The sequence below is a fragment of the Balaenoptera musculus genome, chromosome 8 (assembly GCF_009873245.2).
Source record: "Balaenoptera musculus isolate JJ_BM4_2016_0621 chromosome 8, mBalMus1.pri.v3, whole genome shotgun sequence".
In the NCBI taxonomy this organism is placed as follows: Eukaryota; Metazoa; Chordata; class Mammalia; order Artiodactyla; family Balaenopteridae; genus Balaenoptera; species Balaenoptera musculus.
Genome location: NC_045792.1, coordinates 54,792,961 through 54,808,696, shown reverse-complemented (window position 1 = coordinate 54,808,696; position 15,736 = coordinate 54,792,961). Strand labels below are relative to the sequence as shown.

At 46.1% G+C, this 15,736-nt stretch overlaps 1 pseudogene; it reads left to right on the top strand.

Moving 5' to 3' along the window:
* Nucleotides 1-2,445: 2,445 nt before the first annotated feature.
* LOC118900226 lies at nucleotides 2,446-2,837 on the top strand (annotated as a pseudogene).
* Nucleotides 2,838-15,736: the final 12,899 nt, after the last annotated feature.

Genomic DNA, 15,736 nt, shown 5'->3' with positions numbered 1-15,736 from the left:
CTTCTCTAAGTGGGAAACACAAGAGAAGAAAAGGACCTACAAAAACCAATCCAAAACAATTAAGAAAATGGTCATAGGAACATACATATCGATAATTACCTTAAACGTGAATGGATTAAATGCTCCAACCAAAAGACACAGGCTCGTTGAATGGATGCAAAAACAAGACCCATATATATGCTGTCTACAAGAGACCCACTTCAGACCTAGGGACACATTCAGATTGAAAGTGAGGAGATGGAAAAAGATATTCCATGCAAATGGAAATCAAAAGAAAGCTGGAGTAGCTATACTCATATCAGATAAAATAGACTTTAAAATAAAGAATGTTACAAGAGACAAGGAAGGACACTACATAATGATCAAGGGATCAAACCAAGAAGAAGATATAACAATTATAAATATATATGCACCCAACACAGGAGCACCTCAATACATAAGGCAACTGCTAACAGCTATAAAAGAGGAAATCTACAGTAACACAATAATAGTGGGGGACTTTAACACCTCACTTACACCAATGGACAGATCATCCAAACAGAAAATTAATAAGGAAACACAAGCTTTAAATGACACAATTGACCAGATAGATTTAATTGATATTTATAGGACTTTCCATCCAAAAACAGCAGATTACACTTTCTTCTCAAGTGCGCACAGAACATTCTCCAGGATAGATCACACCTTGGGTCACAAATCAAGCCTCAGTAAATTTAAGAAAGTTGAAATCATATCAAGATATACGCTCTGTTTTTATCTTCTTAGTGGTTTCTTTAGACATTAAAAGAGCATCATGAATTTACCAAAATCTAATGTAGTTAATATCTTTACCCTCCTCTTGAACAATAAAAGGACCCTCTCTCTTGCTCTCACTCTCTCTCCCCTTTCTGGGGCTCCAATTACACTTACGTTAACTGTTTGATATTATCTCACAGCTCTTGAGTTCTCTGTTTTGCTTGTTTGTTTTTTGTCACTCTTGTTTTCTTTGTGTTTTAGTTTAGGTAATTTCTATTGGTCTATCTTCACTGAATCACCCCTCAGCCATTTTCAGCCTACTGATGAGCCACTGAAGGAATTCGTCATCTCTGATACTGTGATTTTTATTTCTAGGGTTTCCACTAGACTCAATCTGAGTTTCCATCTCTTTGCTGAAATTCTTCCATCTGTTCTTGTGTGTTGTCCACCTTTTCCACTAGATTCTATAATATATTACTTTTAGGTATTTTAAAGTCCTCCTCTGATAGTCCCAACGTCTGGATCAGTGAGTGGGGAGATGTTCTCTTTGTCATGTTCCTGGCTGAGTCTTAGGCTGGACCTGTGTACCTGGGCCTCAGAGGTGGGGCTTTCTCAGCATTCCTGCCCCTCCTCCCCATGGAAGCCAATCTCTGCCTTATATTTGTGGTGAGTCTTGCACTGGATAGGATTTCCTGCCCTTCTCCAGCAGGAGGGGACCTCTAGCAGTGGTATTAGTTCAGACTTCTGGGCCTGGGACAGTTTTCCGCCCTCTATCAGGGTAGAGGGAGTTTTCTTTTATCCTTCTCTCATCAGCAGTGGGATCTTGCCTGTGCCCCTGGGGACAAAAATGTTGGCTACCTTTGCACAAGTAGATTAAGGGTTTTGTTCCAGATGAGAGAAGGGTCTTGGCAGGGGGACAGTACTGTGTACCTTTCCTCTAGTACCTCTCCTGCACATCCTCACTCCCAAAGCTGCCTCTTTATAATCTTATCTGTAGTTTATCTGGCTTTTTCTTGTGAGGATGGGGGCACCACTCCTTCCAGCTTTCTACATCTTGGGCAGTAGTGAAACCTCCCTCCTGTATTCTTAAGAAAGTAAATAGGTTTAACTTCTTTTGCCAAGTCCCTCCCCCTCCCTGCTGCCCTCTGATCTGGTTCCTCTCTGCTTTCCCTCCAGCTCTGTTCCCCATTCCCAAAGTAAAAGAGTCTACCTGGCATTGCAAGACCCTCCTTACAGGTGAGGATGGGCAGAAACTGAAGGGAAACTGTAGTCTTTTTAGTGGGCAGGGGTTAGGACAAGCTCTTGAATACTCATATGTTAATCATTTTTGTCCTGTCACAGCTTTAAATAATAGTAGTAATTGGAATGGGACAGGGGTCACTACACAGGATCCCATCCTGCCAAAGGGAATCCTATGAGGGATCCTGCAGTTTCCCCCTTTATTTTCCCTATTGCTGGACAAGAGGCCAAGTTAATCCACATAATAAAGTACTGGGGGTGAGGTGAGGGAAATGAGAAAGAGCTGAATAGTTTGGGGTTGGAGAAGATTTCAGGGCCTTTGAGGCGAGAGCAGCCAAACTAAGCAGAGGCTAGAAGCGGACAGGAGCAGAAAACGGACTCTGAGAGCATTGCATGGAGTGTTTTTAGATTTATTTTTCTTTTCAACAGAATCAAGTAAAGAATGGATTATTCTACCAAGATGGCAGCCACATGAAGAAGGTGGCTGCAGAAGACGACAATGTTACTTCTGAAGACAAACAAAAGACACATTTGCACAGAATACAAGTAGAATCCCAGAACTGAAGGAAGAAATAGAAGTAAAAAAGAAACAACTTCGAAATCTGGAAGGTGCTTGTGGGGACATCATGCTTGCAGGTGATGACTGCTTAATGATAACAAAATGATTTAAAATTGGCGATGTTTTCATTAGCCATTCTCAACAATGAGCACAAGAAGTGTTAGAAGAAGCAAAGAAAAATTTACAAGAGGAAATTGATGCCTTAGAATCCAGACTGCAATCAGTTCAGTGAGTGTTAGATTCGAAAGTTCAGTTATATGCAAAATTTGGGAGCAACATAAACCTTGAAGCTGATGAAAGTTGAACATCTTATAAGACCTTAAAAATTTGTTTAATAAACCTGAATAATTCTTTTGTTATCATAAAATGTTGACTATATTCCCTCAGTTGTACAATATATCCTTGTAGCTTATTTTACATATAATAGTTTAAACCTCTTAATCCCCTCCCCTCTTCCCTCTCCCCACTGGTAACCACTGGTTTGTTCTCTATATTAAACTTGAATAGTGTTTAAAATGACTTTTTTAAAAAAAGAAGGATAAATTATTCTATTGGCTTTATCTGTTTAGGTGCACTTCTTAAATGCAATTCCAGTCTGAGACTGAACCCTGAGTGTCTCTGGCTTCAGAAGGGCTCCACTGCAGGCTTGCTATGGATGTACCAGGCTGTGTTAAGGACTTTAAGGAGGAAGAAACTGAGGGTCAGAGGTGGTGGGAGCCTCACCCCTAGCCACACAGCTAAGAAATGTCAGAGCTTGGACACAAATCCAGCTAGGTCTGGCTTTCTAGCCTGAGGTCTTTCAGTCTTGCGGCTCAGATGGCTCTCCTTTGATCAGCCACTGACCCCTAGCCTCATTCCTGCCCCCTCACACTTCCTGCCTCCGCACTCCCCCACCCCTGCCGCTCCGTCTGTCCTCCGTAGGGCCGGGTGTTGCCTCAGGGCCCGGCTGAGCCTGCACCCTATCCAGCTCCTGCCATATCAGCCTCTAGAGACATCTCCCCCTGCCCCCATCAGTGAGAAGGAGAGAAAGTTCTTTGCTTCCTGACACTCCCCAGACAGCAGGGCCCCAGGGCTTGCAGCCAAGTGGAACCCCTCCGGGTGCCCCCAGCCTGGGCTCCGGGTGCGCTCCCTGTCACAGCCCAGGAATGTGGGCATCCAAGCATCAGCAGCAGACACGCTGGCTGTCAGCCGAGCCAGGGCTCCTGATAACTGACAGGAGCTGAAAGAACCATTAGAGAGGAAGGCTGGCTCGAGGGGCATGTTTCAGGGTTGCCTGGGCTCGGCAGAACGGTGCAAGGCAGCCAGGACTGGCAGCCTCGGAGAAGCCACTGCCTAATGGGCCTCGGTTTCCCCATCTGTAGAATAGGGATGGTATTTCTTGACCTGCCTGCCTCACCAGGCAGCTGTGAGAAAATGAATATGGTTGTTTGTACTACCCGGTCGAATTGCCTACTCCAGCCCATCTCAGAGGACCGACCACAGGGGAAACTGAGGCCCCAAGAGCACAGATTACACCTTGAGCTCTTAACAGAGCCAGGATCAGACTCCAGGTCCCTGTCTTCCCAACCAGGGCTCTTCTACCCCAGTTTCAGTCCTTTCTGTCCTGAACACACTCAGGTAGGAAGGACAGCTTCCTGCATGGGAGGCCAGGATGAGGCAGAACTAGTCCAAGGACCTGGGATGAAGCCAGGAGTGCTGGGCTCTAGGCTTAGGCTGTCACTGACTTGCTGTGGGAAACTGGGAGAGGATTTCTCCTCTCAAGGCCATTCTTTTTTTTTTTTAATAAATTTATTTATTTATTTATTTATTTAGTTTTTGACTGCATTGGGTCTTCGTTGCTGTGTGGGCTTTCTCTAGTTTTGGTGAGCGGGGTCTACTCTTTATTGTGGTCCGCAGGCTTCTCATTGCGGTGGCTTCTCTTGTTGTGGAGCACGGGCTCTAGGTGCGCGGGCTTCAGTAGTTGTGGCACGTGGGTTCAGTAGTTGTGGCTCGTGGGCTCTAGAGCACAGGCTCAGTAGTTGTGGCACGTGGGCTCAGTAGTTGTGGTACGCGGGCTCTAGAGTGCAGGCTCAGTAGTTGTGGCGCACGGGCTTAGTTGCTCCGCAGCATGTGGGATCTTACCGGAACAGGGCTCGAACCCGTGTCCCCTGCACTGGCAGGTGGATTATTAACCACTGCGCCACCAGGGAAGTCCCAAGGCCATTCTTTAGTGTAAAATGGCGTCATCACCAAGAACAGTGCTTCTTAGACTTTCATGTGCTTGTGAATCACTGGGATCTTGCTAACAGGCAGATTCTGATTCAGCAGGTCGGGGGCGGGGCCTGAGAGACTGCGTTTCTAACAAGCTTCCAGAATCTGCTGATGCTGCTGGCCCTTGGACCACCTTTTAAGAACAAGAGGCTGGAGGAGCCCTAAGGGCTTCCGGCTCTGGCCTTCGGTAAGTGGCTGGAGCTTCAAGATGCCTCCTTCCCTTCACCCCAGCACCCCGACCCCGGGCTGTCCAGAGGTTCCTGAAACTCCTCCTGGGGAGCGCTTCCTCCCTTCTCTGGGACTCTCCTCTCCACCCCCTCCTGCTTCACCTTCAGGATCAAGAAGTCTTAATTTGCTCCTCCCTCCCGCTGGGACTTGCCTCAGGAAGACCCTCCTCCAGCCTTTTGTAGGAGACAGAGCCCCGTCTCTGCTGAGGATGTGAGAGCTCATTGCACAGCTTCCCAGCTCTACGGCGAAGGCCGGGAAGCATGAGCGAGCAGGGCTCCTGGGAGCCTCGTGTCCCGGGGCCTGGCTCCTGCCTCTGGTGTGGGCCCACCTGGGCCCACTCCCGCCCCCATGCCCGCCCCCATGCCCGCCCAACAGCAGCAGCTGCTGGAGTGAGATTTATGTGATGCCATTGGGGTTTTGTTAAAAAAAAAAAAAAAAAAAAAAAGAGGGTGTGTGTTCAGAAGGAAGGAAGAAACCCAACATTTATTAAGGTCCTATTGTGTGGCAGGCATATTTGCAAACATCTCTTCCTCCCAACCCTTGGCCCTGAAAGGCACACTTGCCTGCAGGTCATGGTGAGGATGAAATAAGGTGAAGCCTGTGAAACTCCTGGGTGACTTGTCAGCAGTTTGAAGAGTGGATAGAGGCCAGCCTGGCTTCAGAGCACAAAGAAAGAGGAGGCTGGGGCAGGCGGAGGAGGGGTGTCCAGCCTCGGTGGGGCCGGCAGACCTCAGATGGAGGGGGACTTTTTTCTATGAACAGTGGGAGCTGGTAAGAATTAGGCAAATTTGGGACCAGATCAGATTGGCTCTCCAGAAGTACAGTGTGGTCACTGAGTGGAGATGCGTTGAAGGGGCACGGCTAAATGTGTGGAGGTCAGAGGAGGTCCGAGGAGCCTCCGGTGAGGTCCCTTCTACCTCTGGGATCTTGAGCTGGACAGGCTATGTGGCAGTCCTTTTGGTCTACTCCTTAAATATTTCTATGGCACGTTTATACCCACAGTCTGAGTTCCCCTGTCAAAATCCCCAGGAGGGGGCAGTACAGGTCTCAGTCTCCCCTTTGGGAGATTAGGTGAAAGGAGTACCAAAGGCTTCCCCAAGACCACCATGGGATGAGTCACTGGGCAGGAATTGGAACCCAGGCTCCCATAAGCTGTGTTGCTGCCAGGAGTCTGGGGCTTGGGAGGGAGAGAGGCCGGAAGGCCGGGGCCCAGCCCGGGTCAGCCAGCGTCCATCACCAGGAGCATCACCAGGCTGGCCCGGCTCAAAATAGCTCTCCAGACGCAAGGAAATATTTTATCCTACTCTGTTTTCCCACCAAACAAAATAAACATTCCCAGATCTCAATGGGGCCAGACTCCAAAGAGGGGGAAAGGGAACAAGAACAGGCCTGGCCGCCCACTGAGAAGTCGGGTTTCTCTCCTTTTAGCTCCTTTCTTAAGGGTCAAGACTTTGCTTCGTGACATGAGTGTAGAGACTCCCACAGCTTTCCCAGCGGTGACTGGCTTTCTCTTGGTGTCAGACTGCCCTTTCCCAGGGGTCACTCACCCCAGACATGGTGACACTACTGGATGGCTGCAGAGACCATGCTAGGGGGGTTTAAGCATATGACATGACTCTGCCTTTGAAGTCTTACAAGCCACTGGGTGGCATGGCGGGGCTTCCTCTCTCCTTGAGGAGTTCTTGGAACCTGGGGGAGAGAGCACTGATATTTACTGAGAGTCAACCATGGACCTGGTACACAGCAGGAAGTCCCACAAACGTCATCCCATTTGACCCTCACGACAAGCCTTTGAGGGGTATGTTGTCACTTCCCATTTTACAGATGAAGAAACTGAGGCTCAGAATGGCCATGACCAGTTCAATGTTTCACGACCAGCAAATGGTAGACCTAGGACTGGATTGTACATTACGTGGCTCTAAGACCGTGCTTTGCATCATGCTGGCTCTGGTAGGGCCCACGGGGAGGCTGGTGGGTGGATTGCATGAGCCCCGGACTCACTCGTGCCCAGAGCTCTCCCCTTCTTCCTCTGGCTGTGGGACCGCCAGGCCCTGGGACACCAAGACCTGATCAGGAAGACAGAAATGAGGCTGGTATGGTTATGGGTTGAATTGTGTCCCCACAAAAGATCTGTTGAAGTCGTAACCCTCATACCTGCCAGTGTGACCTTATTTGGTAATAAGGTCTTAACAGATGTAAACAAGTTAAGATGAGGTGGTTAGGGTAGGCCCTAGTCCAATATGACTAGTGTCCCTTTAAGAAGAGGGAAGACTGCCACATGAAGACAAAGGCAGAGATTGGAGTTATGCTGCCATAAGCCAAGGAATGCCTGGGGCTACCAGAAGCTGTGAGGGGCAAGGAAGGCTCCTCCTCTGGAGGCTTTGGAGGGACCATGACTGCCAGCACCTAGATTTTAGAGTTCTAGTCTCTGTAACTGTGAGACAATACATTTCTGTTGTTTTAAGCCATCTGGCTTGAGGTCCTTTGTTATGGCGGCCCTGGTAGGCTCCCATTGCTGAGGTCTGCCTGGTGTCCCCCTTGGCCTCCTCAGGAAGCAGGCAGACTGGAACCTGTGGGAGAGCAGAGCTCAAGTCTCAGCTCCACGAGGGGAAGAACTCCCAGCCAGGGTGAGTCTTCAGGAGGGGCTGCTTCCAAGGAGTGAGGGCCACATCCTAGGGTGTATATGTGAAGGAGTGGACGGACATTCTGTGCAGATATTTGTCTCTTTCTTATTGCTTTTTGGGAAGTCATAAATGTTTATATAGATATAAAAATAGAAAGATAGGTTGACCTACTGATAAATTTGTTATGTATTTTGCAAATATGTTTTCTAGTTAGAGGCTTAGTCTTTTCATATTCTTTATGGTATCTTTGAAAGAACAGAAGATCTTAGTTTTAATGTTGTCAAATTTATCCACATGCATCTTTAACTCATCTAAAATTGATTTCTGTGTAGGGTGTGAGGTAGGGCACAAAACAAAACAGTTTTGTTTTTAAAATATAGATAAGCAACCGCTCAGCATCCTTTATTGCTCTGCAGTACTGTCTCTGTCCCTTATCTGCCTCTGCAGCCATACCTTACAGTCATAATTGCTGGAGATTTAGGGTAAGTCTTAATATCTGGTAGAGCAAAACTTCCCCATCCACATCTTCTTCTTCTTCTGAAATGTCTTTGTTATATTTTGGGGTACTTTTTAAAGGTCATTTAAAAAATTCTTAGCCCCACCCATTTGTATTAAAGCTCTCTTAAAATAATACTAGTATCACTATTAATCTGAATGATTTACTTTAAAATTTGTATAACAGAGAAATTTATATAGCTGTTTGTAGAGTGAGAGTTTGAGAGTTTGGGAGGCTCAGTAGTTGTGGCTCACGGGCCTAGTCGCTCCGTGGCATGTGGGATCTTCCTAGACCAGGGCTCGAACCCGTGTCCCCTGCATTGGCAGGCAGATTCTCAACCACTGCGCCACCAGAGAAGCCCCCCATTTACATTCTTACTAGCCCTGGGGCACATCAACTGTGGGATCACAGTCGCCAGCACACAGTGTTTTCAAGAAGAGAACTAGACAGATACAGTAAAAATAGAGCAAAGACCATAACAGACACTGTGGATCCACCACCCATCTTTGTCCCGTATTTACTACATGAGTTTTTTATTACCTTTTCTTTGGAAATTAAAAAGAAATTAAGGACATTTCACACATATGTAAAAGTGGAATGAATGGTATAATGAACCCTGACCACCTTCAACAATTATCAATTCATGGTTCACTGTGCTCCGTCTAGACTCCCAACCCCAAGTTAATCTGAAGCAGACGCCAAACCTCATATAATTTCACCTGTAGATACTTCAGCAAGTCTTTCCAAAAGATAAACAGTTTCACACCTTAAAAATTAATGATTTTCTAATATAATCAAATATCTCATGTATCAAACTTTACTGGTTGTCTTTTTACATATGTATTATACTTATGTACATATATATAAAATATAGTATATAATATGTATATTCAATATGTATATTCATGTATATGTATATTCTCTCTAAATATATATATTTGCTTGAATAAGGATCCAAAATAAGATCCAGACATTGCCTTTGATTCTGTCTCTTATACTTTTCTTTTTAATTTTGAAACAATCAGGAACAGAAAAGTGACAAGTGCATTACAAAGAACTTTCCTTCCCGTGAACATTTGGAGAGTGAGTTGTGGACCTGGTTTCCCATCACCCCCGAGTCTGTAATGTTTTCTACAAACAAGGACCATCTCCTCTGTAGCTACAGTACAACCGTCAACACCAGGAGGCTAACGGAGTCATTGCTACCATTTACTCCTCAGACCTCATTCAAGTGACCAGTTGCCCCAATAGTGTCTTTTATAGCCAGAGGACCCAGCTTAGGCACACGCGCTGTAGTTAGCTGTCATGTCTCTTTACTCTCCTTCAGTCTGGAAAAGTTCCTCAACTTTTGACTTTTAAGACCTTGACATTTTGGGAGTGATTTTCTAGATCTCCCTCAGTAGGAATTTGTCTGACGTTTCCTTACGATTATTCATCGTTAGCAGGAATAGCACGGAAGTGACACTGTGGTTTTCTCATGGCGTCTTCAGATGGCGTGTGATTCTGACTGGCCCCTTTATTGATGAGGATTAAGGTGATGTCTGCCAGTCTTCTCCACGGTGAAGTTATTCCTTTCTCCTTTTTGATTTTATAGAGAGATACTTTGAAACTGTGCAAATGTCTCATTCCTCATCAAACTTTCAATTTATTCGTTTGTTTATATCAGTATGGACTTATGGTTTTCTGTTTTATTCAGTGGGCTATAATTTCTTACTATCAGTATTCAGTTTCGTGCTCAAATTATCCCTAACTTGACCAGTCCCTTCAAGCTGGGTTGTGTATCCTTTTGAAAAGTCCCCGTCATTCTTGAATACTTCCGTACTTTCTGGCACAACAAGATCTTCCAGGCACATCTTGTACTTTTCCTGTCCCTATCCTGTAATCAGGCATTTTCTAAGGAAATGCAAAATGGTGACATTCTAATTCTATTATTCTTTCTTTGTTTATTATCTAGAATTCCTTTATTCTAAACAAAACTAAAAACTTCCTTTTCATCAGATACAGGAGTTCATTTCTTTGAGGTACAGTTTAAATAGCAGGTCAGGATAAATGAGTCTTTCCCTTTACTTGTCAGCTTTCATAATAATGAGTTCGTTTTCTAGCATCCTCCAAAGGTGATCAGTAAGACTTTTTTTCTTCCAGTTTTATTGACATACAGTTCTTCTAAGGTTTAAGGTATATAGCATAATGTTTTGATTTACATATAGCATGAAGTGATTATCACCATAAGTTTAGTGAATAGTTGTCATCTCATATAGAAACCTAATTAAAGAAATAGAAAAAAATTTTTTTTCTTGTGATGAAAACTCTTAAGATTTACTCTAGGGAATTCCCTGGTGGTCCAATGGTTAGAACTCGGCACTTTCACTGCCGGGGCCTAGGTTTGATACCTGGTTGGGAAACTAAGACACCACAAGCCTCGGGGTGAGGCCAAAAAAAAAAGATTTACTGTAACAACTTTCATATATAACATACAGCAGTGTTAATTTTATTTATTGTGTTGTACATTACATCCCTAGTATTATTTATCCTGTAACTGGAAGTTTGCACGTTTTGACTGCTTTCATCCAACTCCTTCTCCCCCTATCCCCCCCCACTTCTGGTTACCACAAATCTGATCTCTTTTTCTATGAGTTTGTTTGTTTGGTTTTGAAGTATAACTGACCTACAACACTACATTAGTTCCTGTTACACAACCTAGTGATTCAATATTTCTATACATTTCAAACTGATCACCACGATAAGTCTAGTTATGATAAGTACAAGTATTATTATGAACTTATTGATCTTTATGTATTTCAATAGATGTGTCATTATTATGAGATTCAGATGACCCCATATTTGGTCAGTGGGAGCCTGTCTTGGACCTTTATTTTTCTGTATGCATCTAATCATGAGGAAACAGGAGAAAATACAAGCAAGTTGAGTTCTTTCCCAATGAAAAAGTTTACTGGGAATTTTGATTGGGATTGCATTGAATCTACAGGTCAATTTGGAGAAAACTGACATCTTCAAGATAGCGAGGCTTTTTATTTATGAATGTCGTGTACATCTCTGTTTATTTAAGTCTCCTCTAATGTCTTTCAATGAAGTTTTATTAAGTCTTCCACAACTTTTGTTAGATTTATTCCAAGATATTGCATATTTTCATTGTGAGTACAAGTCATATCCTTTTTAAACTGTATTTTCTAACTGAGAAAATGAAAAAATGGTAGTATATAAAAATGCAATTTAGGGCTTCCCTGGTGGTGCAGGGGTTGAGAATCTGCCTGCCAATGCAGGGGACACGGGTTCGAGCCCTGGTCTGGGAAGATCCCACATGCCGCGGAGCAACTGGGCCAGTGAGCCACAACTACTGAGCCTGCGCGTCTGGAACCTGTGCTCCGCAACAAGAGAGGCCGCGATAGTGACAGGCCCGCGCACCGCGATGAAGAGTGGTCCCCGCTCGCCACAACTAGAGGAAGCCCACGCACAGAGGCGAAGACCCAACACAGCCAAAAATAAATAAATAAATTTTTTTAAAAAAATGCAATTTACTTTTGTATATTGATTTTACATCAGACAAATTGCTAAACTCTCTTACTAAGTCTAATAATTTGACTCTAGATTATTTTGCTTTTCTAGGTAGAAAATCATATTAAATCATAACACAGTTTTGTTTCTTCCTTTTTGATCCTTATAATTTTATTTCTCTTTTGTCTTATTGTGTTTTCTGGAACTTTTAGTGTAATGTTGAATAGAAACGGCAATAAGTACTCTTTTTTATCTTATTCTTGTTTTTCAAAGAAATACTTCTAATGTTTCAGAATTTAGTAAAATGTTTTCTGTAGGTTTTTTGGGTAGATATCAGGTTTAGAAAGTTTATGTTACTAATTGCTAAGAGTTTTATTTTAACCGTGAATGAATGTTGACTTTTATAAATGTTTTCTATATATTTAATTTATTGATATAATTCTAATTTTTCCTTTAATCTGTTAATAAAAGCAATTCATTTATAGATTTTTTCTAATGTTGAACACTGTGGTCAGAGAACACGGCTTATGTGATTCTTTGGAATTTATTGATACTTGTTTTATAGCCCAGTCTATTATCAGTAGGCAAAGGTGGTCTATATGTGCTTTAAAATTGGGTTTATTGTCCAGTCATTGGATGCAGGATTCTAAGTGCAAGCATTAGGTCACTAAAGTCTTACTGATGATTGTTTTTTACATGTTCTAACAAATCCTGATAGATCTCCCACTATATATGTCTTTTTTGAAGCCATGTTTTTATGTGTGTATGAATTAAAGAGTTTTATATCTTCCTGGTTAATTGAAACTTCAGTCATTTTGTGATGGCCTGTTTTATCTCTCGTAATGTTTCTGTCTTGAAGTCTGTTTACTCAGATATTAATGTGGCTACACCAGATATCTTTTAGTTAATATTTGTCTCTTCCATCCTTTGAATTTTCTGTGTTCTTACAGCTATTTTTTTTTAACTTACTTTAACAGTCTTCATCTTGCTATTGTGATGACTGATGTATTCAACTTATTTCTACCGTATAGCACATAGTAGGTGCTCAGGAAACCAGCCATTGTCAACCTCAGGTCTCTCGAGGCCTGCTGGGGGTAGGGGACTGGGAAGGGAAATGAGGTCTCTTCTCGCTATTACCCCTCAGTCTGGGGGGCCTACAGGACATGGTTTTTCCTGAGAAAAGCATGGCGTTTCCAGAAAGACTTGGCTGAGAAAACCCCACTAGTCTGAGGCCACATAACTGTTTCCTAGAAACTAGATGTGAGTGAAACTCGGCTGGTGCCCGAGTCACAGCATACGTTTCCTGTTTTTCATCCACGAGCTAATAAAGTTATTTCCTTCGCATGCTGCTGAGCAGGAAGGCCCCACTGCCTCAAGGCTGGAGGCCGGCCCTTATCCACCACGCTCCAGGCGGAGGGAGGAAGTGGCCTGGGCTCCCCTGGGGGAGGGGCTTCCTCCCAGGCAGGGTTGTCAACTCTTCTCCCTACGCTCCCTCGACCCCTCATCTGCAAGGGGGCATCGGAGCCCGCTCTACCCCAACAGTTCCCAAGGCTCTGCCCCTGGCCTGGAGTCCTCCGTGGGTCTCCTGACCACCTCTCTCATCCTCTTTGAAGGCCCCCTGATGCCTGAGCAGCACCTCAAATTCCATGTGCCCCACGCAGAACTCTTGCCTTGCCCACGCTCTTCCTCATGTTCCCCAGCTCTGTGGTGCTGTCACCATCCACTGGCTGCTTAATCTTAATTAAGGGCATCCCTGGGCCCCCTGCCCGATCCCTGTAGCCTGTCAGCCAGACGATTTGGTCTAGGCTCCCCGGCCCCAGCCCAGGCTCCACGCACAGCAGCGTTGGGGGAGGGCTCCGGGAGTTCCCCGGGGCGGGGATGGGTTGGCTTCCTCTCTGTGCCCCAGAGTCCGGTACCGTGTGGCTGGGGAGACTGCTCAGGAAAGTTTGTGGAACAAACTAGGGAATGAATGAATGGATGAATGGGCCCTCGGGAGTCTTCTCCAGGATCACACCCTGCCACCCCACCTCTCCTAATTGTCCTCCCTAGTTGTGGTTTCACCTCAGCCTCCTGCCCTTCCTCCGAACCTGCTCCAGGCCTCCACTTTCTCCTCGACATGAGAACCCAGCTGCAGACACTGTCCTGGTCACTCCTCTAGGGCAGGGCCCTGGCTCTGGCTCTGGGGGTGGCGTGGTCCCGCACAGACAGTGTTGTTGGCTGTAGGCGCCAGGGATATTGCACTGGGTCATTTCATCCTTCATTCCCTCAAACGTTTATGGAGCCCAGAGTACATGCCATACACTCAGGAAATGGCATGGCAAGGACGGACCAAGTCCCTCCCCTTGAGATTCACTCACCAGAGCGGGCAGTTAAGGACCCAGCAGCACCCAGTCACCAGTGGTGTCCGTCCAGGTGAGCTGGGGCCTCTGCAGGTGCGCTCGGTTAGTGCAGCCACACAGGAGGGCTGTGGGAAATTTGTGCAGGTAAAAGCCTGGACAGCAGGCCGAGCTGCACGGCTGAGTCCATCTCCCAGAATGAAGTGTGGCAGAAGGATGGAGGACAGTGGCCCTCGGGGGGGGGGCCAGGGTCCCCTGCAGGTGACCCAAACGGATGGGGAGTGAGAAGGTCAGGGTTTGGGAGTCAGGCAGCCCTGACACACTGAGGAAGTTGCTCTCTGAGCCCCAGTTTCCTTTTCTGTAGAATAGATGTTAATAATCCCCACCTCACTAGAGGATGAAATAAATGCACATCAGGGAAGGCCCCCTGGCACATATGAGGAGCCAAGCTGGGGCCGGGTGGGGGGAGCCCATAACCAGTCCTGGAACAGGGGACCGGAGCCAGAGCTGCTCAAAGCTCCCTGCTGTCTTCTGCTCAGGGGGTCTCAAAGCTAAGACAGAGGATGCGGGTTAGGGTGAGAGGCAGAGGAGGGCGGAAAGATTCAGTTTAGAGTTGGGCAATGTACGTGCATGAGTACAATGCTCACAAGCCTCAGATGAAGCAGGTCTCACCCTGAGGAAATTGAGGCTCGGAGTGGAAATGACCTGCCACAGGTGAGGGGCAGAGCTGGGCTCAAATCTAGGTTTGCAGGCCTCTGTGCTCAGGCTCCTTGTCTTGCACTGAGGTTGGGGACCTCATCCCAGGCCTCATCTCCTTTCTCGGAATCCTGGCCCTGGAGCCAACTGAGTGGTCCTCCCTGGCCTGGCTGTGTACTGCTGCATGTTTGAACATCTTATTTACCCTGATGGGTTCATCTTTTGTTTCCAGCCCAGCCTGGAGGCCTGCAGATGCATGGTAGTCCCCATCCTGCCCCTGTCTGGGCTGCTCCATGTCTTGGATTGGCCTCTGTGCTGCGCTCTTGGAGGGTTGGGCCTCATCCCTGTGTCACCAGCACCCAACCAGGGCCCCGGCACAGAGCGGGAACCAGGAAAAGATTTGCTGAAGAGGGAAGGGGTAGAGCGCAGCCTGGGTTACCAGAGTGTCCTGAGTGGGTGAAATTTCCCCACCCTGCAGAAAGGAAAGGACCCCAAGAGCGGTGCCCCATGGACCCAGGTACAAACCCCACCTTGGCCATTTTTTTTCAAATTGCAGTAAAATATACATAATATAGAATTTACCATTTTAACCCTTTTTAGCCACAACTCAGAGGCATTAAGTACGTCCACACTGCTGTGCAACCATCACCACCCTCCCTCTCCAGGACTTTTCAGTCATCCCAAAGTCTTGGCTGTTTTTTTCTTTTTCTTGGCCATGTGCCCCCAGGAGCATAAGTGCTCTGCCTCTGAGCTTCAGCTGCTCCTTCACACACCAGGAAGCACGCTGTGTCTCACTGCTTGCTGTGAGAGTAAAGGAGGTGGGTGTGGGCCACGCTTCCTGGGTCAGGTGGGGTGCACCCAGTAGTGGCTGGTATTGTTCCCACATTGGCACAGGCCAGCCCCTCAAGGACACTTCCTAAAGGGCTACATTGCGTGTAATGATTACGATAATTATGGTACAACCATGGCAATGAGGCATGAAGGAGAGGACGCCAGCCAACAGGGAGCTGGGAAACTGGACCCTGAAAATTCTCTGCCGTTGACTAGCTGTGGCCTTGGC